A 25483-nucleotide genomic window follows, 5' to 3' on the forward strand; every position below is an offset into this window, starting at 1 on the left:
GCAAAGAAAAGTTACGCATATTTGAGAGCTGGGAACCCGCCTGCCAAAGGTCCGTACCACCAACCTTTTTGTAGAGTTTATCCAGCTTTTCTCAAATGGAGGACTAATGCCCTGCAGACCGCCCTTCTGAAACACGTCCTATGGTTCACACTGCTGCTTCCATTTCAAAAGTGTATTTCTGTCTGAGGAGCTGCGGGTGCCTCTTGTAATGCTACCCTTTAAAAAAAAAAAAAAAAAAAAGGGGAAGATAATTAAGTAAGTTAACAAAATGACATTTTAGAGGCTGACTTGCCACAGCTCCCCACTTCAAGTTTTAGTGGCGGTAACATAAGCCATCATATTCTGGCAGTCCCAACAAGCCCATGAATGATGGGCTTTCCCCCATCCTCGCCTCTGCTTCACCCACCCAGTCCTTTATGCCAATGCTGCTGTTAAACACGCCAATCCTTTTCCTTATAGAGATTGCCAGTTCGCCTGGGTAATAACACCAACTGCGCTGTAGGAGGACAGACGCATTAAGAAATTAATTTCCAGACATGCACTTAAATTCAGACTGGACTGTGTGGCAGCTGTTGGTGCTTGACCCTTCTGATGACTGCCTTTGAAACATGCAGTGCCCACACAGACAGCGCTGAGCTTCTCAAACAACGGCGAATCTTCTGAATAAGAGGGCTATCATCGCCTCCTTTTCTAGATAGGATGCTCAGCAGGCACAGAAAGTAACTCCTTGCTTCTAAATCTGTTGTAATTAACAATAATCACACAACAGCTAGCAGTGAGGAGCGAATGGTGGTGTGCCTGCTACCCTCCCTTTTAAAGCATCCCAGTGATCTTCAGGGCACTTAGACAAAGACTAACTCAGCATGTCAGACCCTTATCCAACTGAGGGTTACAATAAGCCAAACTCTTAAGTAGAGATTAACCTGTTTGTTAGATCAATTTCTATCTTTCAAAGGTTGTAATCACTAACTGCTACTGTAAAATAGTGCTGTCAGGCACTATTATTTTGGGTAGTATCCCACTCTCCTTAAGCTTAAGGAACATAGGAGTACTGCCTTCAGCTTCCCTCCCCCCCTTCTTTATACTGCAGCTAAACACTTCTCATGTTAGTGCCTTTTAGTGGTTTTTCCCTTATGCGTATGAATGTCCTGGATAGCTAAGCTCTGACATTGCAATTTATGTACCCAAAAGAAGCAAATCCTGGCCAGAAACATAATACCTAGATTGCACAACAGCTGAGCTTTGTGCTGCTAAACAGGGGTTTATTACGGCCTTTTAAATACGTAGATTTTTTCCCCCCAGTAGGCCAGCAGAAGTGCTTAAAATTAAGTATACGTCATCTTTCACTGCCTAAAAGTACCGGTTCTTGGCATCAGATCTTGCATCTCCAACAGCATAGACAGAACTGATCACAACTATGTTGTTCAACACTCACTATGTTCTCCCGAAAAATCAGACAGTTTTGCCAAATGCTCGTGGCTGGGGCTGGTCTCAGTCTCCAGATGATTTTCAGGTCTATCTATTTAAAATGATCAAGCCAATGTTTTTCCTAGACCATAGATTTCATGCAGGTAAGATTCATGCTGTTTATCGACTAAATGGCTACAACAAAATACCACAGGGAATTCTCAACATCCTGGTAGGTGTACATATATATATATATATGTATATATTATGATCACTAATAACACTGCAAAAAAATGTCCAAACCCCATTCCCACTCTAGCTGCTGGGCGTGACAGATCACAGTCCTTGCCCTGACATGAAAGCAGATTTAACGCTCCAAGTCACAGGAGGCTAGCGCATCCCCCTGAGAGCTGCGGCACCACCACCAATTCATTTCAAACATTTTCCTCAGCTATTAGATGGCTGTTTCCATTTGCTACTCAAGCAAGCGATGGTGGGGTATGGATGAAAAAGGTTCTGCTGGCTCACAGAGAGTATCTATCTATCTATCTATCTATCGCTTCCATCATCCCCTTGACACTGTACTTTTTGAGCAAAATCCTAACAAATTTCAGACGTACATATAGTTTCTCCTGCAGTTTTGGAAATGAGAGGAGAGTTGAGCAATTTCCCCAGATGGCTGAACTCTCTTCTGTAAAGCCAGAACAATTTCCCAGCGATGAGAGGAGCAGTATGGTTTTGCTCTTTTAGTGCTATTAGCACCATAGAGCTAACACTAGTGGGAAGAGAATCCGTATTTGTGGTTCCCCAAACCTTCTCCCCATACAAGTAATTTTGTGTTCACGACAAAAGTTAAGCCTGAGATAGAGAGAGGTGCATACACTTGTTAGAGTGCTTCCAGACACTGCTACGTGCTTGACAGACACCAACGAGCTCGCTTCGGGTGTGATCTCCGAGTCCAGCTGTATCCCCTGGTATTTTCAGCCCTGGGCAATCCTTATGCACTCACTCCAGAGTTTGGCCATTCAGAACTTGGAGAACTCTGGGGTGCCCCGGAGGAGAGTGATCCACAGAGATCTCTCTGTCAGGTTATAACCCCTAAGTCGGGAAAATCAAAGGTTAATGCTCCCACAGGCAAACTAAAACCCACTCGCATGTCTGCCAGAGAGAGCCACAGCACCACTTCAGCACAGTTTTCCAGAATAAAGCGCTTTCTAAAGACATCAACAGGGACACATTTTCCCAGTTACAACTGTTTATGCAACTGAGTTTTATTTTAGATTCTCTAGTGAAAAAACAGCAGCTTGAAAGTCTTACAATTGCTAAAAACCCAAACCAAAGCCCACAGCTCCCTGGCATTATTTTGTAGCGGAAGTTGCATGAACTTCTAAGTGGCAAACCACAAAAGTTGCATCATACGATTAGCCTTATGATCAATACAAATATATGTAATTTTAATTCAGCCCCCTCCTCCACACAGCAGCACCACAACAGTATTACATGGGATCAAACGAAGCATAAAATGGATGTCGTCACCGTCCATTTTTAGACACGTTGCATGGCATCTATTGGCTTTTTTCCTGGAAGAGCAGGCAATACTAATTGTGCCTATCGCCTTACTGCTAACACAGATAGTGCTGTCCTTAACCGTAACCCCCAAAACACACTGGAGTTAACAGAAAGCAAACCAATGGAAGTTTAAAACAGGTTACTCTCCATTATTTTAACTTCAGCTGCAAACCTCAAGATGAGCTTTCCTGTGCCTTGCTCAACTACAGAAATGCTTGTATTTCTTAGCGTATTTACACCTTTTAACACAGCTTGCCCTTCACAACTTCAATTTGTTTAAACTTTAGTCAGTTTTTGGAGTGCACAGTATCATCTCTTTTAGGGCCAGCCTGATCACGGCAGAAATCTCAAAGATAAAGGAGACAGCGACACTAAATACTTTAATTTTTGGTCAACCTTGCTCTCCCCTCTCAAAAATGCTCTTTGCAGAGGAGATTCTGTTTAACGATAGGCAATAACTTGAACAACCATGTACTGGTTTTGCTCTTATCTACCACCCCTTTCTGCCTTCCCCAGATCCACAGCAAGCAAAGTGTGCAAAGCAACCCGAGCACTCTGAAAAGTGGACAAAAACCTGGCTTCTGCAACCATCAATTATATCTTAATATACTGAGTAAACACTTCAACTTGTGCTTTCATTTTTAGAGTGACTTCTCCAACCTCCCCCCTTACATGTTCTCCCTCCCCCCATGCAAAACCAAGAAGAAAGCATCTTTAGAAAAAATGAAAGTCTAAAAAATAAAATACTCGTCTGGGTAAAAGCAGAGGAACCAGGAACCAATGAAATATCTGGAACTCATTTAAGTTCATTTGAAAGACAGGGAGCATTCAAGTCAACAGTGCTCTCATTCTTCTTTCTGCAACACAGTCCCTGCTGGGCAGGGTTTGTTTGCACTGAGGTTTTGTATTAGAAACACACACACACACACTTAGCTAAATATGATTTTGTTTATCCAGGATTTCTTCTGTCCTGTTCAGTGCATAAATTCCACAAACCTGTGCTGAAAATAACAAACAGGGGGGAAAGTGCCTGTGCCCAGTGTTCAAGAACCAACAGGTGAACAGCAGACTGTCATGCTGGGCATACACAAAAGACATGTCCTGAAACCTGCTCAAAGCAAGTCCTCTTCAAAACCTACCAGAGAACGCTTTCCCTGGTGGGTACGTTTAGAGTGGATCCCAAACGGGCCACCCCTGAGAGGAGGAAATGCTCCCGCTGTCTCCTGCCGAGCCATTCCCCAGGACGCTTCCAAGAAAACAGAAGCGATCCTCCTTCCTCCCCTTCCCTTTTCCCCACATGGCGCCTCCTTTCCATGGAAATCTCTCCAAGAGTATTTTGAGTCTTATGGCCAAAATCATGTCCTGACTCATGCCAAGGAAATAAGTCTCGCATATCTGCAAAGCCTACGCTACAAACTGGTTGCTGAGGGATGGCCATTTCCAAGCCCCTGAAAACTGGGTCTTTTGCAGCCTACAGCAGGAGCTCGTGCTGTCCATAGGGCACTCCTTACCGTGACACGGGAGTGCCCAGCGTGCTGCAGGACACGCTGCAGCCATGCCCAGCAGGTACCGAGTCACGGGCCAGAAGTGCAGCAGCTGAACAAACCGTTCATGTGTTGTCCCCAACATAGGTCACCTATACAAAACCCATTTACTTAGGTTTAACGTAGATAATGCACAATCCACTTACACATGGAGCAAGAGGGTAAATCAGCCTGGCAACGTGTTACTTCCATGGTTCATGGGAATACTTCGTGGCTGTGCATTACAGAGCAACATCACACATGACTAAAGCTGCTTAATAGGAAATTGCCCCAGGAAGCTTTCCAAAAACCATACTTCCCTCTTTCACACTAGACCCCCAAGCTTCACTGCCCAAAGGGCAACAGCACAGCGCACCCGCTATGCTACACAGCTAACGTCCTACCCTGCTCTTCCCAGCCAGCCAAACCGTGATGGCAGCAGCTTGCTAGGACCAAAAGCAGCATTGCAGGGTCCCCCCAGCACACCTGTGCTCAGCAGCCCTCGCTCACAACAGCTAATTTCACAGCAATCTGGTACTTCCCCAATTTGCTGCACCCCACAGCCGTACCCTCCTTTTTCTAATTACCCATATGCCAAATTCTTCTCTTGAGTGAATATCTCCATCTCACTTTTTCACAACATCCAACAGCATTTAGAAATCCTTTTTCCAGATGCTCTTATTGGAAATGCAGACCACACAATTGCAAAAGGAGTTCTGGGATCTTATCTGTACCACTGTGACTCATCTTTGAAAGCAGCATTGCAGCAGCACTGAAATGTACATTCAAATTATTTGTTCTTTGTTTTTTTAAAGTGAGCTCGAGAAGGAAAAGGACATGGACAGTCACACTGTCACGTGCAGCACACTGCCATTCGACAGGCCTAGTTTTGACAGTACGAGACGTACGTCGAACTAAAAAAAGACAGGGACTTGTGGGACTAAGCTCTGTTAAGAAAACCAGGCATTCAAACCCAAAATTTAAAGATAGTATTTGTAGCTGTACAGCTAACGCTAGATACAGGAGACTGGGTTGCACCTGTACCACACAGTGCCAGTAACTGAGCTAATGCTGAAAGAGTAAACTCGCTCTCCTTCAGGACCTCCAGTCAGGATCCAGCCAAAGAGGTATTTCTGCAATACCCAAGGAAACAGGACAGAGTGCGTTTGAAGGCAGAAGTCAGCAGGATACAAAGAGGCCCTTTTGAAAATAATGCCAACTATTCTTTCCATTTTTAAAATGGTGACAAGTAGACTGCCATCCATTTCTACCCAATCATAACGTGTTCCTGTCCAACATTTCTTTCTACTGATAATTTGTTACATCTTCAGATTTTTCTGCTCTATTTAAAAAATAAATAAATCACCTGACTGACTTATTTGGGTTTTTTAGCTTAGTGTCTCCCCTTAGCAGCTATAGAAATGTAATTTACAGGCTCTAAAAAATGAGCTACTTTGAAAACTTAACTTTTTAAACAGCTCAGAGAAGATGGCTGTCATCCTTTCATTTGCAAGCAGCAGTTTGTGTAGATTTTGGTACAATTGATTCGTGTCTATGTCATGTTTCATTTTCATGCTTCAATTTACAAGCCCACTAATCAGACTAATGAGGTTGAATGTGAAGAAATCTCTTTGTTTCAAGCTGAACAGCCTCTGATACCACAGTTATAATGGTCTGTCTTTGCTTATTCAATTCCTGTTCGCAAGTAATAGCAAAAAAATGGCATTAGAGAATTTTTCTGCTAAACCTTAAAAGCAGAAAGCCATCTTATTACAACATCCCCTGTAATTTACAGGAGCTTGGGCTGTATATTGATGTAAGGGAGTCACAGTGCCTTTCATTTTGTGAACATGCTTAAATGAAAATAAAATCTTGTTAACTGCTTTGGTAGGGTCACAAATGCGTTCCATAAGTTTCAAAACAATGGTTTAAGATGGTCCAGCGAGCAACTGGCTGCAGGGAGTTTGTGCTGTGCTGACCACGCTCCTGCACGAAGGAGCCGATTCCCTCCCGCGCCCGTGTACGACATGTCTAGGACCTGGGTAGGGACTGGCACCTTCCTGGTTCATCAGCCCATCTAAACCATGAGCTACATGTATATAGATAGTCCACGGCAGGAGACAAGCTAGAAGCGGAGATGGAAATTCCCACTCGGAGATTCATTACAGAGCCGTCCCAGGCTGCAATACAAACCCGCCAGTGCTCCTCGGAGCTTTTTGTCATGAGTCAATAGGAGTACAGAGGGGCGCACAAAGGGACTTACAAGGGAATACACGCAATTACAATTACGGGATGGTGACACAAAAGGCGACACTGTCAACCCCCACACAACTCCAATAATCTTGAAGTCGTAATCTCAAAACATTCCTGGCTTGAATTTGCTCATTCTTGAGTATTTTTTTTGTTTAATACCACATACAAATCTCCACCCCACCCTTGCTTTGGAAAGCAAAGTAGTAGCCAGTATATAAAAATAATCAGAGAAAGGCTTGTTTCTGATCCTGTAAACATCTAAGCAGCTGCCTAGACCACCTGCTGAACAAGTGACAAGTACACTGCAGGTTTAGGAGGCCACAGGGCACTCCACCTTTACCATCAAGGTTACTATGGGTGTCACTAGACCTGCTCAGTGTGAATACGTAAGGTTCAACTGTGGTTCAGAGTTGTCTGAAAGACGCTGGATATACCTGTAAAAGGACATGGAGATGGGGAGGGGGCAAGGTTATCTTTTTAGATTGTAGCAGGATAATACCACAAGGAGCACAGTGCCACGGCTTAAATCCAGGAGAAGGATGGCTCCCATTCAAAGCATAATGCATCTATAGACAAAGTCTAGGCAACCCATTTCCTCCTAAACCCATAAGCCAAACATGAAAAATACACTCCTGCTACAATACATCCCAGGCTACAACAGAAACTTCAAGTCCTTCACACGTTACCTATAACATCCTGATCTGAGAGTCAGTGGGACTTCAGAGGAATAGAGGTACCAAGTCACTAAACCTCCTGTCCCCAACCAGTTCATGGAAATAAAGAGTGAAGATTTATCATGCCACAGCAGAGGCCAACATGACCTCCATACGGGCTCTGCCTGGTTAACCTTCAGCATTTTCCTAGGGGAAAGGAGGAGCATCACCAGTGGGAAGAGAGAAGGTGGCTGTTTACCTCCTGCCCTTTCTCACTCCTTGAGCAAAGCCACCCACAGCCTAGCAGCACCCTCCGTATCAGGTGGAGCCTGGCCTGTCAGCAGAGACAGATGTGGGAGGACTAGGGCAGAGCACACAGAAGGTCACAGGACCAGCCTGATAGCTACCACCACAGCACGTGTGCATGACTATTAGCCAGTGTCTACATCCACCCACAGAATGTGGACATTTGAAAGGGCTTTTGTTTTTCTTCTTCATGGGAGACAAACCTGAGCCACTCATCAGCAGTACCATGGCAGGTAAATAACCGAGAGCTGATGGATCTGAAGAGTTCTGTGCAGAAAAAGCATTTTAGCTTTCAACTATCTCAAGTGATCCTCTGATGTTTAATTAGGAATAATTAAAGAACAAACAAAAAGCCTGAATCCTTTCATGAATACTTCATAGGTATATGCTAGTTATTTCAAACAGGAGCTTGGTTCCAGGGTGGCAGACTCCCTTCGCACAGGAGCTGAGGAAAAGCAAACCAATCCGTTAAGGAAATAGAGCAAAAAGGCGTCAGATTTCTTCCAAAACAGAGATATTTTTGACAACAAACTGGTTAGTAAGCTTAAACAAGATGACTGACTAATGACAGACAGCGATCCCCCACAATCAGCCTCAAGACACAGGTGTTACTAAAAATCAACATGTAGCTTTACCGAAGTCTTTAAACACTATACTGCCTCCCAGACATGGGAAAAGAATAAAACTGCCTGAGCAGCTTGGGTTTGGCATAGAAAAAGAGAGCTAATTAAGGAATTGGGTTATTCCCAAACCGTGCTGTTTAAGAAGCCCCATTATACCTGCTGCACAATAGATGGGATCCATTTTCTTTCAGCAACGCTTATGTCAGATGTTAATTCAAGACTGTATCACATTGAACAAATACTCCCCTAAGACAAACTACCTTCTGCCGAGAAGAGGTAAGTCATGTTGCTGGGAGCACTGCAAGGGGAAGCTCATGAACTAGAGCGTGTGGGTGAAAAGTAGGTGACGTGGCAACGCACGTTCAAGCAAGTTCAAAGGTGGAAGGTGGAATATCGTTTAGAGTCATCAGAGATAGGGAGGAGCAATGGAAAAGGATGATGGTGCTCCTCAAAGCAGGGAGCATGGCCTTTACCATCCTACTACAGCTCCCGACTTCTGTCTCGTTTTTGGCGCAATCTGTGTTTCGCCCCTCCGGAGGCGCGTGCCCCCACCTGAAGATTACCCCCTCTGTGCTGTCGGCTGCAGCTCCCGCGCTCGGCAGAGCCAGGGGTAGCCACCACCTCGCGAGCATCCCCTAGGCACGCTCCTCCTCCTGTGGTGGGCACAGGGGGAGGACGGGACGGAGTCCCACGGCTTTCGCGCAGCTGTAAGGGCAGCAAGCCACACGTGACTGGTAAATCGGCAGACACGTCGCCTCTCCAGCAGATGTGGAAAAAGCTTGTGGAGGCCTTCCTGTGTGAGGGTGCAGCTGGTACGGGGGCTGCCCTCGCCTCCTGCCCCCGCCACACCAGCTGCACGGCCCAGCTGGACACTCCTCCGGCGAGGGGGGACTGGCACACGCTGGCACGGAAGGGAGGGAGGGCACAGCAGAGAGGGCCAAAAAGCAGCACGGAGAGAGCAGAGCAATGAACAACAGCACCCCCGCCACAACACTACACCTCTTCTTTGAAAGCCTGTGCCCCAGGAAGCCATGGAGACTCGCCTTGCCCCTCTGCGGCCACAAGAGCCTTCCGGGTGCACCAAAGGGCACCAGGGCAAGAGGCAGGAGCATCAGTTTCAGCAGGAGAACTAAGAAATGGAGACCATGCCAGCCAACCCGCAACAGCAGTTTTTGCCTCATTTTAGCACCAGAAGTCTGCAGACCTTCTAAGGGAGCTCAGGAGGGTCCTGAAGGTTAGTCTGGAGGCTACATTTGGAAACTGAGAGGGCGTGGTGCATGGGGGGCAGCAGGTTCCCGACTGCTGACCACAGGAAGGAAGGAGGCTCTGCAACCACACAGGGAGGAACCGAAGGTGTGGAAGGAGGATGGGTAGGACCCCTTTCTCTTCCTTGCCTCACTAGTCCATTTAGATTTGAAGCCCTTTGGTGCAGGGATTTTCTCTCCCTGCTGGTTTTCAAAGTACCTCAGAGGATGGAACCTTGAAACCGTTTGTGGTTTTACAGAAATTTCCATAGATATAAATAACACGAAGCAAGAAAGAGGAATTTTAGTCACGGGATGACAATGTAGAGGAGGTATTTAAATCAGCCTCTACCTCTAAGCACTTACCACTCACCAGTAATGCTTTCACACTACTGCCATGCACTTCTTTTTGGCTTGGCAATGTATCACATATGAATCCTCTAGGCAATTTTTGGTCACCTCTTCATGCCCAGCCCATCTTCCCTTGCATCAACAAAAACAGCATTTCACACAAAATAACCAATAGGCCCGCTGACTGGAACACTTCCCAACTTGAGACAAAGCATCACAGCCTCATGACAACCCTTTTCCCCTGCATTCCCGAGGGCAGGGCGTAGCGCCCTCCCTGTTTGACAGGGCAACACTTTCCGTCTTCAGCATTTGTGTCACTGTAGCTAAGCAATCACTAACAGCTAAGCTCCCAAATTCTAATCATAAATAGCGGCAGGGGTGAGTCCATGAGCGTCAGTTAATACATATTAATTTAAACCACACAAACTACAGCCTGACACACTGACCACCCTGGACACAATGAGATCCAGGGCAGCAATCAGACCCCCCCTCATAGCAAGCTAACAGACCTGCCCCTGTGAAGTTAAAATGCTGAATTTCATCTAAAGCTCTAGTCTTGCAGATGTTCCTTCACCATCTCCCAGCCCAGCTGCTATTCTTGGAGTTCTTAAATACGCTGGAGGAACCCCCATATCTTTCTGAAGGAAGTTCAGCTGCACAAAGTGAGCAAAGACAAACAAAACTAAGTAACAGTGCCTCAATTCCATTTCAAAACTAACAACCATACGTTGCTTGGACAAGCAAAACCATTTGCAGAACAAATGATAGTTTACAGCCCACCAGCAGGAAAGATCACATTATTGTTAGGGTTATTTTTCATGCTTAACCCTTCCCATCTTATTTGCTCTTCTCTTCCATGTCCTCAGATAGTGCAGTCTGATCTCAGCACGGAGACTTTCTGAATTCAACAGAAACATGTGAAAGAGTGGGAACCTATTTCACTGATCTAAACGTAGGACGGGGACCTTAAAACTGTCCTGAATTGTAAGGGGCTCAGTTGTTAACAGCCTTAGGAAAGCAAGAAATAAGAGACACTGTACTACTCTAGAATTTTGAGCTACAGCTGTTTAATAAATTTTTCAAGTTTATTCCACAAATTTTTCAAAATTTTCTGCAGAGAAATTGTCAAGAAATGCTACAGAGTATCATGAACGGCATGCACTTAGAAATATAAGAAAAATAAACACTGAAACTCCCAAAGTACCATCTCTCCCGTCAATTGCTTTAGTTCTAAGAGGATGGGTTTAAAGGCAGAATACTTATGCAGCAGGAAATACATAGGGCCATACACTTTAATAGTTATAACTGGGGGGAGGCAGGTCCCCCTCCCCATATTTCAGGCAAGATTTTGGACCTGATGAAGGGTTTACACATCCCTTAGACGTGTAGCGCTTAACACAAATATGTTATGAAACGGAACAATATAGTTTAACAACAACAATAAAAAAAAGAACATCGCAATATTATCTCATTTATTCTTGGAGCTTTTTGTTACATGTTCTCACCCATCCACCCTTCATACTTATTTCAGGGAAATGCACAGCAATAATTTGTGTATATTTTACTCTACAATCTTTCCGCAATATAAAAACATTTTTTCTTGAGGTGTTCTTATTAGTTCCTAACGGAAACATTAACATCAGCAGATCTGATCACAAACAAAGTCTCCCCAATGGTTAGACAATGTTTATGCTTATTAAAAAAAAAACAACATAACAGACTAAGCCCTCTGGGATGAGTAAGCAGAAAAAAACCATCTAGACCAGTGCAAATATCATGCCATATGTTTCTTCATTAAAACAACGGTGCAACACTCAGTCGAAAAGCTGAACTTTCTTTATGCTTCTCCAGTAAGTAACGGGTAAAAGGACCTTATTTTTTTTTCTAACCGCTTGCCCTTTAGGAATATTCTTTTGAAGGACAGCAAACCATGGGCAAGAGAACCCTATTATCCCCCTAGAATCCCTGAAACAGTTTAGCCCTGATAAGAAGTTTTTCATGTCTCTTCCCAGATGCCTGCATATTTTCTCATGATCATTTACCTAAGAAAAGTGAAGCAATGAAGCACACAAACGTCTGTTTATGTAAGCTCATTCATGTGCAAACATGTGCATGAATACCAAAGACTGGGACTTGGGATCTCATTCGAAGGTACTTTGAGTCAAAATGTCACGACTTAGTGCCAACAAGATCTTAAAACCAGAGGTTCTGGGGTGCTGGAATTCAAAACTCCCATGGTGCAAAATTGGTCTTGGTCATGATGACACACAGTCAGGTCAACACTGGGCTTCTGAAGGCAGATGCCTGGTATCAAGTGTTTTGCATATATAAATGCTGACAATTCAGTTAAGTAAATCTCAGACATACATAAAGCTAAATTATACTGAATTTAATTACAGATACATCCTACAGTATGTAAAGCTTGTCCACTTTCAGTTTTATATTTGGAAAGAACATAAATACATATTTTCTTCTTCCCTGTGCTACTGAGTTTTCCTACAGATGTCACTGAAAAGATGCATTTCATGGACAGAGTAAATTGTTCACCCTTCTCAGGGATGACAAAACACAAATGGACTCTGGTCTAGAGAATGAATTATCTGTGCAAATGTACGATAAAGACAATACGGCCTGCTTGAGCATACTTACAGATGGAAAACCACCCCATTCACAACATTTTCGAGCATGGTATAAAATGCAAAGAAAACAAAAACTCATTACATTTTCCTACCCATGAAGACAAGTTTTTAAAATTGGCTTCTGAATCCGTTAGAGAACAGAGGACTAAAGCTCCTTCAAAACATTTCCCTGCATGGTCCACTTATCTACAGGAAACTCATAAAATCCTCATTGTGATAGCAAGCGATCATCATTGCAACTGCTCCACAATCGCTGAGATACCTTCGGGGCTGTTTATGAAGGGGAGTCAGGAAGGGGAGTCAGAGGAATTACACAAGTACATGAGGGTTCAAGAAATGTTAGACCCAAGATTATCATGCATTTTCCCTCCACTGTGGCACTGGTAAACTACCTGTGACCTTCCAGTGTAACCTTGCATTTCCTCACAAAACTTGCTGGCAAAGAAATCCCAAGTGCCTGAATTTTGAATACCTATGATGGAAGAAAAGCCTCTAGGTCATATTCCCACAATCCAGAGCTAGACTATTTGAAACAGATCCAGATGCCACTCCTAATGGCCCTTTTTGATGAGCAGAAATCACTGGCTAATAATGCCCAGGAGGTATTTTTCTACCCTCTGCAGAGTTGTCATCATTTTCAAGATTCTCCATTCTCAACTACTGATGTACATTTCTATCATCATGGCATATTGTTACATCTTATATTCAATGTAATTTCCCTCAATTTTAAGCCCTCTTTCCCTAGAAAGATGCCAAGAATCACTCTATCATACCATGAAACAACTAACTTTGCCAACAGGTCGATAGCAGCTGCTCCTGAACATCTGGCTTAACCTGCTGCCAGGAGCATAATTATCAGTTATAATGCTCAGCTGCCTGAGATGTTGGCAAAAGTCACAGTTTCTGGTATGCTCCTTTTTTTTATCCATATAAAGGACAGCAATTATCAGAGATAAACTAGAGACCAGAAAAATCCCTCCCTTCTAGACCCAAATGGTAAGAGCCGTCTTCTCAAGATATGACTTTATATGCATTTTGGGCACAGTAATCATAAAAAAAACCAAACTCAAACTTTAGTCATTGAATGCTAGTCTTTCTCCTGGTTCACTCTATTGGCAATGACAACAGGTAGATTATTATGCAGGGCTACTCAGAGCCACCACTGATCTGCCCTGAGGGAGGGCCTGCCTTCAATCTTGGTGGTACGTACAAAGGCCTGATAAGACACACACAGTCATAATGAAAGAAGATGAAAGATCTTTGGACTAGCTAATGTATTGATAATTTTGCCTGTCTAGTTTCATGTTCTCATCCATTGCATACCATATCAGGACTGATATTCCTCCTGAAATCAGAATCAGGGTTTCTTCTGTCTGGAGTATGAGAGTGTGAACTGTTGCCAGAGTAACATTTTATATGGTTTAGATCACCTCCTCAGCTGAAAGTAACTTTATAACAGAGAAAGAAGCTGAAAAGGGAAGGGGGTAAGTGAACTTCTAATATTGCTAAGAAACTCCTGGACAGGCAATAACCTGCATTACAGAGTTTAACATTTATTGGCAAATAAGCAAGCTGGAAATTATTTCCCTCTTTCACATGGCTTCCTGCCCATTAAGCAGGTTTCCATCCAAGTTCTTTACATCTTTTCTGAACATGAACTCTTCTTTGTTAAAAGTGATCCTATCACCCAGGCTCAAGTGGTCAATCACAGTTCATGGCCCAGCTAGAACTTAAACTGGCCACTGCCATTAAAGATAACAAAAAATGTTTTTACAAATATATCAGCGACAAAAGGAGGGCCAGGGAGAATCTCCATCCTTTGTTGGATACGGAGGGAAACATTGCCACGACGGATGAGGAGAAGGCTGAGGTACTTAACGCCTTCTTTGCCTCAGTCTTTAATAGTCAGACTGGTCATCCTCGGGGCTTTCAGGCCCCTGAGCTGGGAGATGGAGATAGGATGCAGAATGAAGCCCCAGTTGTCAAAGAGGTGGCAGGCACCGACCTGCTCCTCCACCTGAATGCTCACAAGTCCATGGGGCCAGACGGGATCCACCCGAGGATACCGAGGGAGCTGGCAGAGGAGCTTGCCAAGCCACTCTCCATCATTTATCAGCAGTCCTGGTCAACCGAGGAGGTCCCAGGTGACTAGAAGTTAGCAAATGTGACGCCCCTCTACAAGAAGGGTCGGAAGGAGGATCCGGGAAACTACAGGCCTGTCAGCCTGACCTCGGTGCCGGGAAGGGTCACGGAGCAGATCATCTTGAGTGCCATTACATGGCACATGTGGGACAAACAGGGGATCAGGCTCAGCCAGCATGGGTTTATGAAAGGGAGGTCCTGCTTCACTAACCTGGTCTCCTTCTATGACAAGGTGACCCACTTAGTGGATGAGGGGAAGGCTATGGATGTTGTCTACTTGGACTTTAGTAAGGCCTTTGACGCTGTCTCCCACAGCATTCTCCTGGAGAAGCTGGCTGCTCAAGGCTTGGATAAGTGCACTCTGCGCTGGCTTAAAAACTGGCTGGATGGCCGAGCCCAGAGAGTGGTGGTGAATGCCGTCAAATCCAGTTGGCAGCCAATCACAAGTGGCGTTCCCCAGGGCTCAGTGCTGGGGCCGGTCCCGTTCAATACTTTCATTGATGATCTGGATGAGGGGATTGAGTGCACCCTCAGTAAGTTTGAAGATGATACCAAGCTGGGTGGAAGTGTCATCTGCTGGAGGGTAGGAAGGCCCTATGGAGGGACCTGGACAGGATGGATCGATGGGCCAGGGCCAACTGTATGAGATTCAACAAGGCTAAGTGCTGGGTCCTGCACTTGGGTCACAACAACCCCATGCAATGCTACAGGCTTGGGGAGGAGTGGCTGGAGAGCTGCCTGGCAGAAAAGGACCTGGGGTGTTGGCTGACAGCTGCCTGAACATGAGCCAGCAGTGTGCTCAGGCGGCCAAGAAGGCCAATGGCATCCTGGCTTGTATCAGAAATAGCATGGCCAGCAGGACTAGGGAAATGATCATCCCCCTGTACTCATCACGGGTGAGGCTGTAGCTCGAGTACTGTGTTCAGTTTTGGGCCCCTCACTACAAGAAGGACATCGAGGTGCTGGAGCGTGTCCAGAGAAGGGCAACGAAGTTGGTGAAGGGTCTAGAGAACAAGTCTTATGAGGAGCAGCTGAGGGAGCTGGGGTTGTTTAGTCTGGAGAAGAGAAGGCCGAGGGGAGACCTTATTGCTCTCTACAACTACCTGAAAGGAGGTTGTAGCGAGGTGGGGGTGAGTCTCTTCTCCTTAGTAACAAGCAATAGGACGAGAGGAAATGGCCTCAGGCTGCACCAGGGCAAGTTTAGGTTGGATATTAGGAAAAACTTCTTCACCGAAAGGGTAGTCAGGCCCAGGGAAGTGGTTGAGCCTCCATCCCTGGAGGTATTTAAAAGATGGGTAGACATGGTGCTTGAGGACATGGTTTAGTGGTGGACTTCACAGTGATAGGTTAACAGTTGGACTCTATGATCTTAAGGGTCTTTTCCAACCTTAACAATTCTACGATTCTATGAAAGGCATACCTGTCTTGTATGGAATTCACGGGTACCTTGTCTCCATAAACTGTCTTTGTTTTTATTCATTAGGTCATCTACACAACCTTGTTATTGGGGAACAAAAGGATGTAAAAGCATCACCAGAGCTATTCCTTTACCTCCTTCCCACCTCCCCAAATCAACTCTCTCCTATGCATCCTGTGAAAAATAAGCTCTAATACAGTGGTGAGACCTACTAGCCCAATTTTAAAACTATATTCTTTCCTATCAAGTAGGAACATTAACCTTCCTCTTTAAAATTTAGGGGGTTTTGCAAGGTTGAAGTATTCACCTCCTGCATTTTTGGCTCTGTTCAAGATTTTTCAGGCTTGAATTCACAGAATGTAACCATGGCTTGCTAGGAATGGGGAGAGATCATGCCCAGGAGTGATCACGTTCATTCCTATGCCCACAGCGGATTCTCATATCTTACAAGGTATTTCAACACTATAAACCACTTGAATTAGTCTAACTATTCTTCTTCTGTTTACTGATCCTAGACTGTCTTCATATGAGATGTCTTTCTGCATGTATAAGTGTCGCCAAACCATTGTGGATACTTGGTTAGTAATCATATCTGCTTTGCCATAAGTATGGAACAATTGAGCAAAGAATTATTCAGTTCTGGTCAGAGAAGCATTCAAGCAATTTTTAATTATATTTAATTCACAGCTAAAATGTAAGTTTAAATATGAAATGTAGTAATGGAGACTTCTGCTTGTGAGACTGAACTTTATCCCTTACACCAGCATGAAGCACCAATGTAGCTCAGAGAGGAAATTACACAGGCTCTTGTTGCCTTAGTTTCTCTGGGAGGAAAGTGAAAATAAGCATTGGTCATTACTGAATACCACAAAGTATTTAGAGACTAAAATGCTCTATGTAATATTCCTCATTATAAAGTGTACAAATGTTCTTCCATCTTTGATATTCACAGTGAGTGTTTAAAGGCCACGAACTTGAACACATTGTTAAATTCTTCTCCTGAACACAGCTGTCAGGGTGGAATGAGAAACATACTTCTCAAGCTGTTTTTATTGTGCATATCTACAGGACATAGGTGAATACCTGTGTGACTTGCTATTGCTTGAAACACAAAAGAAGCGTGGATGCGAAAACACACCCAGATTCCAGTTTACAAGCAACTCCTGCAACTTCTTTCTGAGTCAGGTATTTCAGAGTGCTCTGTCTCTTTAACTATTCAGTGTTTTTTTTATTATTTCCAAACGTATAGCCCATCTCATGGAAGTTCAATATTTCAGACAAGAAATGAAAAAAAGATTTTTCCAGAAGGTAAATATTTTACTGGGTAATGCCAACAAAATAGCAGCTCAACAGGACCAAGGACATCAGATACTGATCTTGTAAATCTATGGCTTTCAATTCTGCCTCTAATTGTGGAATAGCATGGATTCAGCAGAGCACAAAGGTATTTTCTTGTGTCAACAGAACCATAGCAATGTTCAAATACTTTTTGTACTTTGGCTTTAGTATCTTATGATACATCTGTTGCTTTTAGTAGTCATGTCTCAATCCTGATTCACATTCAGTGAACCAGGTGAACTTGATTCATGCCTATGCATACAGTCACAGTCAGGCTCTTTGGCTACCTCATACACCTACGAGATCACCTGTCCCAGGCCTCTTGGCTCACATATGTTGCTTAACCAAGCTGTATTGTGCACCTTGTAACAAAATACATTATCAGCCCTGTCACCATTTATATTGACTTTTCTATATTAGCACCGTGCCTGTTAGGAAGAGTAACAGGGACCTCAGCTCAGGGCAATTCAGACTTCCTGCACTGCATTCAGGCAGGCAAGAGCAGGAAGGGTGTGCTGGTTTTTAGCCTCCAATCTACCTCCAGGGTGCTGCAGTCAACGCAGACAGAGAGCTGTGTACAAATCTCCAAATGCTGCCTTTTGTTTGCATTGCAGAGGACAGAACCACAGCTGCATCTGTCCCTTCTCCACCCTCCAAGGGCTTCCTTTTCTCAAGAACAAAGACTAATACCACTGGTGGGGATGACCCAAGCTGGGAGTAAAAGGAGAAGTACAGAAGCTGTATTTTCAGAAAATGCTGTTCAGTGCTCAGTTACTTGGTGAGAAGGGCAGGAATGACAGATTGAGTGATACTAGGGGATGAGAGTAGAAAAGAGAACGTGGCAAGTGAAAAGGAGTGCTGGGGTCTGCTACATCACTGAGGTGTGCTCCAATCCCACATGAAAAATACAATCTCTTTTCTTTTAGTCAGTTGAGTCCTGGATTTCTATTATGCTTGCTGGCAACCTGCATACAAACTCCTGAAGTTTGTACTAGGTACGGCATTTGACAGACCTCTGTACTGGAGAGATGGGAATAGACTATCAAAGGCATCGACAGGCTATACAAGTGCTTCCAGGAACACACAGCACAGACACTAGCTCAGCAATAACAGCTCTGCACAGACTTCCTGCAAATCCTCATAAGATGGACACATATTTAGAAACTAAAGACTCCAGTTCAGTCCTCTGCAATTGATGTACGCATGCTCTTCAATTTCTGTATTTTACATCAACAGGTCTTTTGGTAAAGCTGCGTTGAGACAGGTGCAGTGCAATTACCACAGATTAGTGTTTTCTGGTACGGCCAACCTCAAAGCCTCCCTCAAGCTGTTCAAAAGGACTTTGTATCTCTAGGATGTAAGTAAGGGCTCTGCTACCCATACACCCAAAAGAGTTCCAGAAGAGGTGCGCAACATTCAGACTCCATCCCATACATATTTCTGTAGTGGACAAAGCAGTATGCCTCTTTGGGCAAAGTTTAATAGTATGCCAGTCCTCCCCCTCCTCATGCTAATATTGCCCTAGAAGGGTCACTCAACCTGCTCCACATTTGAGTCAGGATGTGAGCAGTGGGGACAACCATGACATTTAGAATGGAGCACGAGGCTCAGGTAGCAAAATACCATTGATAAAACTGTTGAGAAGGCTGTTGCCTCACTTACGCAAGGAAGAGCATGAGGCTATGCAAGATGAGCAACAGTAATGTCTACCTCCTCTCCAAATTCTCTCCCGAAGGAAGCTGTTTTAAAGCTGATATAAGAACAAAAGACAATGTTGAAATGCAGACAAATTAAGTCTTTTCGCTCCCTCCAAGACTTGACACTAACCGGAGAAGGTGGCTTCCTCCTCTCCGGGGAACAGGTTTGATGTTGCTGCATCTGTTGTGGCTTTATTCAATACTGGGCTGAGCAGCAGAGAACTGTGCAGCTTTTTGCAATGCAAATACCTTTTTTCCACCTCTCATTTGCCTGGATTGGCCCTCTTTCCAGCCTATGATATAGTATTCTGATAACTCTGTTTCCACCCTTACTCTCCTCTAAGAAAAACAACATCTGCCATCACTGATGTAAATATGACACAAAATACCATTTCTTTTTGCCTTTACTAAAATGTAGAGCCCATACCCTCCAGAATACTTTCTCCAATCAAATATGGTAATGGACTTGTGACATGAGAGACCACAGCAGAACAAGTTGTCATTGTATTAAGTCACCCTTCTGCCCCCTTCTCTCGAGTTTCTCCTACAGTTATACAATTAAAATGTACGTAACCAGGAGCTGACAGATCTGGGTGGGTGCTTTGCAACTTCAAGCAAAGACCACACATAGGGTACGGAGAATCCAGAGAAGCAAACACGTTACTCTAGTCTCCAGGGAATATTCAGAAGATACCTACCTTAGACATGTTTTCCACCTTAGATAAATAACACAAGTATCATATTACAAAAGTGCTTAAATATACTGAAATCTTAAAAATAATCAGGTAAGCAAACTAAGTTTATACAAATCAGAATGTTTAAATAACACAAGGAAGGAACAGTTAAGAGAATAAAAATGATTACTTACTAACAGAGTAATACAAAACTTTACACTTGTGGCAGCAGTTGTATAATAAAGGGTTATCCTACACACAGAGGAGTTCCTAAGACGTCAGTGGGTGACAAGCCAGGTAGGAAGAACCACAGCCTACTTGACTACAAGGCAGGAGTTTCTCATATCACCCTTAGCTTTTAAGATAGCTTGCCAGCCAAGGAAGATGCGCTCTAAAGCCAGAGAGTCTAAGCAACGTGTCGAAGGCTCAGGAGAAAGTTGTGGCAGAGCAAACTGAATTCAATCCCTTAATCACTAGATCGTCACTCCTTACCAACATTGTTAGACACTTGCAATTTAAAAATCCTTATATGACAGTTTAAAGGAGAAAGCCAGTTAGCGTATGAACAGAGGTTAGGCGGCTACTGCAGCCTTACTGTGCTTGGGTTTTTACACCAAGCGAAATGGTTTATAATGAAAGATTGCAAGAGCTTTGTTGCATGTCTCTGCAACATTACAGAACTGCTGTTCACAGGTTCCTACCTTGCAAGTAAGAAGCATCAGATAGGAGCATCAAAATCTACAGATTTGGCACTTAAGTCTAGCTTTCATATTTTCTAACTAACTTTACCTCACCGCCAACTTTCCACTGTAATACGGAAAGGAGTAGGACAGTTACAATCCTAAGGGAAACACCCAGCAACTTCTGTCTGCTATACAGTTTCAAAGGCGTGGACAGTAGCACAAGCTGACTAACTAAGCGAGACGTTTGAACCGCAGATGGAGGTTTAGGCACCAAGATCCAAGGGTGCACTGCAGGCCAGTTTAGTCGTTAGCAGGCAGAGGCCAGACAGGGATGAAGTCACCTCACCATGCCAGAAGGCATCTTGGAAAATAAAAATCTTGCTTTTCATGTCACCTTGCCCTGCTGGGGACAAGGGAAGATGAGCACAGTAAGAAGCCTTCTAACCAGATGACTCACTTATCTTTTTCCATTGGCAGGACGGCATCGTGTATCTCTTGTTTGCTGCTGAAAAACTGGCCCTACTGCACAAGCACAGTGGACCTAACTTCTGAGAATCACTGGCTTTGCTGTAGATAAGCAGATGTGCTTCTTGCCCTGGAAAGGACAGACCTTAGAGAAGGCTGCTTGGGATTTTTCCCTAAACCTCTTTAAGAAGTAGATTTCAAACAGAAATATCACTATGCTTAGTCCCAGTTGTGGTGACATGCTCCATAAACATGTTTTGATGATTCAAAATTAGGTACTGTGGCAAGATGGCACTAATCAACTTTTGGGTAATTTGTGTCATCTAGAAGTCATGACTGGAGGGGAGAGGAAAAAAAAAAAAAAAAAAAAAAAGAAAAAGGTAAAAGTCAAATGGTACCCTGCACATTGAACCTTCAACCAGCAAGCACATCAATATCAGGGGTGTGAAATGCTTTGGATCACAGATAAGGATGAATCGCCAGGTTTCCCCTGCCTACAGAAATCTGTGATGCAGAAAGCCAACAGACTTCAGTCAGCTGCTAAAGAGCTTTGAGATGGGCCATATAGACACTTACATGCTCAGACTATAGACCTAATAGAATAGGTAGTATAGAAGAGGGCCCCTTCTTATTAAAGTTGAAATCTACTCCAAAGATATTTTTTTTTGTGTGCTCTCTCCTTACACTGAGGAAGAAAAGTCCTAGCCCTAAAAAAACAAACCCAAATGTTGCCTTGCATAAGACCTCTAGAGCCAAAGGCAATCTAAGCAATAACTTAGACAATAACTTAAGATTTTTCACCATTTGTTTTCAGGAGCTTTATTTTAGCACTTTGTAGAAAGTATTTGGAAGCTGTGACCTGAAACCTGAAAGAGCACAGAAGTTCATAATGAATGCTGACATCTGCTTAACCTCACACCTCTATTTCTGTTCCTACTACAGCTATGACTGTCACTGATTTTAATCAGTGTCACAACCTTTCATACTAACTCTAGACCATAGAAAACTTCAACTTCCAGCTGTAAGCACAGGCAGTAGCAGGAAAAACTGAGGGGAAAATGAAAAAGATATAGCAAAAAAAATTACTTTCTGTAAAGTTATTTAATTATCAGCATGACCTGTCTTTAACCCAAACACTATGGTTAATAGGTTTCCTGTAGCTGTCATGTGATTAGACAGCTCTTGCACCTGTTAGCATATTTAGGCATATATTTTTGTGTTAACGGCCAGTGTCTCTTTCTAAATAAGCCACGACTACATTTTAAATTGCTTAAGTCAACTTCCTCAAGCAACCACAAAGTGAGAGGTTCTCGTGGGAAAAAAAAAGAAAATCAAAAAGCACTAGGCATCGGTTTTCAGTTCAGAAAACCTCAATTAAACCTACAAATTATTTTATCAGAAGAAGGGAGAAGAAATTAGAAACTACCTGATCAAAATACAGAATAATAAACATAGACTAGAATAATAGGGTCACAAGTGGAAAAATATCTTTGTTTTATCTTCGCTTTGAAGTGCTGTTGCTTTACCCAGATTATCATAGATAAGAAGTTCTCCAAGGGTAACCATTGTAGTATTAGTCTACAACTGCTCAGAACGACTAATTCCCATTTGGGGAGAGGACAGAAGGCTTCTGGCACAGGGCACCTCACAGAGTAGCTCTAACTGCTCTCTTACACGTTTCCACCTGGAAAATAATCTCAGTAAAAAAATACAAGGGATTTTTTTTTTTAAGAAACAACAGAGCGGTTCACCTTAGTCTTTCTTTTGCTTGTGCCTCAAAGCATTATCATTAATGCAGTTTTCTCCTTCCAGATTACGTTTCAGGGCCAAATTTTGTGACCCTAACTTACGCTACTCCCCATGTAACCCATTTTGACCTGATCCTCATCTCCACTCATCCCTTTTTCAGAGCTCCTTGAAGAGGCAGACTCCCTGCCCACACAGCACACCCGACTCCTTTCCCACCGAAGGCATAGGGGGATGACTGTGTCTGAGGTGGGTTTCACTTAAAGACTCCTTCTGTTATCAGTCATGTAAAGGTCTATTGACTGCAGTTAGGCTTTGTACGTACTGATGCACACATGTGTGCGAAGTGCCATCACGCAAGGTCCTTCCCGGTTACCAGTCAGTCACTGTGACAGTGAGAAAGCGCGTTTGAGACCACTGGTACAGTGATATGGAAACAGCTTTATTTAAGTGTCTTTTACCAGCATCATTCATGGTCTCGTATACGGGAACGAATGGGAAAGACACTCCAATATAAAATACCACAACACTGGCAGTACCAGTTCAACTGTATTTGTGGATTGCATAAAACACGGTTCTCCAGAATAGTTAAGGCTGTGCAGTTTTTTTTAACATGGACAAGACCCAAGATACTGTCTGATTATCTGATTCTGGCTTGCAGTCAGCTAATCCCTTTGTATTTCCACACCGAGCTCCGACCAGCCACAGCCCTGCACTCAGCCTGCTCAAATTGGAGCAAGTGCTTCTTCATAAAAGGCCGCTCTGTGCTAAACATGCAACCACCGCCCAGCATCGCACGGAAAAGAAAGACTCACGAGTTGTGCCTTTCTTCCAGCTTGCTTTTGTAATTTGCAAAAGAAGTAATTTCTGCAAAAGCTGAGGGTGGAGAGCAGGCTTGTTTTCAGTTCTGACATTCACCCAGGCTGACAAGAAGGTTGGTAGCTTGTGGAAGAATTTAGTGACTAGAGAATACAGGAGTAGCAGAGAGAACAGGGAACCTGCTACCTTTCACCTTGCTACAGAGAACAGCCTGACAAATAACTAGCAGGATAAGCAACCTAGTCTGCCACAAGGAGAAAACCAGAAGTTTGTTACCAACATCATCATCATCAGATAAAGCCCTTCAATTTTTGTGCAGAAATTGTGTTAACCTTCATAAATGCCTCCTATCTCATCTTCTCATGAAGCCATTCACTTCCGTATATCATTATTGCCTCTATAACATGCTAGTGACAACCAAGATGTGGTTATGTTGCCTCAGGGTTTATTGCTTGATTTCTGTTTTTGAAGTTGCTGTATCTGCTCTGCGTACTAATTATGGTTTTGTACTTACGGTTTGAAAAAATATGTTTAAAAAAAATAGCAAGCAAGAGATGAATTGCTAATGTGGAAAAGTAGCTATGTTGTTTTGCCTTAGGTTTCACTATACGGTTTTGAACGAGGATGATGCATGCGTTTCTCAGGCGTCAAGCATATTGGGTGGCCACGAATTAGCCAGCTACAGGTTTGGGTTTTCCTGCTTACTCACATTTTCCCTGGCCATTTATGAAGTTAGAAAGAAAACCTCGGGAGTGTTACGCGATAAAAAAATTCATCTGCACACGCCAAGATGAGCACAGAGAGATAGTGGCAGGAGAGGAAGCCCAAATAATACCCTGCCCTAGCTCTCCCCAAGCCCATCACAGGAGCCATCAGCCCACCACAGCCCGATCTCCACAAGCCCAGAGAAGCACAGAGGTGCAAGGCCAGGCAGGACCCCAAATTAAGGACTCGGAAGAAGGGAACACCCTGCTTGGGCCCCTCCCAGGGCTGTCCCAGCAGGGCCTCAGCTCCAGTGTCCAGGCACAAAACCCACCAAGATGGGTCAATACTAGAGCACCTTTTGGATGGAGAGGGGTTGCTGCCTGAGGGTATAGGACACATTATAGGATGTGGGTGAAGAGCATTTTGGGATTGCACAAGACTTACTATGGGATGTTTAGGGAATGCACCAGAGGTGGGAAAAGGGAAGGATTTAGGTGATTTTGGGATGAACAAGTGTGGGGAAAATAGAGATGTAAGGGGATATAGAAGGTTGGTCACATGTAACCAGGTGGCTGTTTGGTACACTTGTCTGGCTGCACCCTGCCCTGTCTTCTTATTTAATTCATTTCTAACTCTTTTTCTCGGTGAGGGACTTTTTTTTTTTTTGTGTACACAGACAGAGGTAGGAGGGCACGTATGTCCCTGGAGTGAGTGCAGGGGTGTGCATGTAAGCGTGCAAGTCCTGGCAAAGAGCAAGCTGAACTATCCAGTGAGGATGTGAACGGGCCTGGAAGCCAGGGGTATCTTTAGGGGCAAGAACACAGGGGAGTTGGCTATTGGAGACCAGGGCCAAAATATATACATATTATATAATAAAAATATTTCCCTCCACCCCTCACTAGAGGACCTCTGTCCTGCTCAGCCAGAGAGAGGAGCAGGATGCTGCCTTTGCTACTGTGTGGGAATGCATCACCAGCCTCGCTGCTGGTGGGACCTTGGGATGCAGCAGCCTCACCTGTCTCAGGCCACTGGTAATGTATTTTTCCCAACAAAGTACTCTTTCTGAATTATTACTTGCATATAAATTGTTGTTACTACTCCATGCCACAAGTATGTTTCATAATGTAATCTAATCATCAAGAGAGACCTATATGCAACAAATTATTGTTTCGGCACCCTATCTTCTCAAGTCCATTCTGACCTTTTAAAAAAAATGTGGTGGCTACTAT

The 25483-nt window shown here is 43.9% G+C and overlaps 1 long non-coding RNA gene across 1 annotated transcript in view; it reads right to left on the minus strand.

Annotated features, from left to right (window-relative positions):
• Nucleotides 1–25483, minus strand: part of LOC148053240 (uncharacterized) — a 95108-nt gene that overhangs the window by 56991 nt on the left and 12634 nt on the right. Inside the window, exon 2 of the long non-coding RNA XR_015708930.1 lies at nucleotides 65–216. This is a non-coding gene — a long non-coding RNA (uncharacterized LOC148053240). The remainder of the gene's footprint in view (nucleotides 1–64; nucleotides 217–25483) is intronic.

Source organism: Nipponia nippon, unplaced genomic scaffold (assembly GCF_047370975.1).
Source record: "Nipponia nippon isolate SJK-2023a ecotype South Korea unplaced genomic scaffold, ASM4737097v1 scaffold_4, whole genome shotgun sequence".
In the NCBI taxonomy this organism is placed as follows: Eukaryota; Metazoa; Chordata; class Aves; order Pelecaniformes; family Threskiornithidae; genus Nipponia; species Nipponia nippon.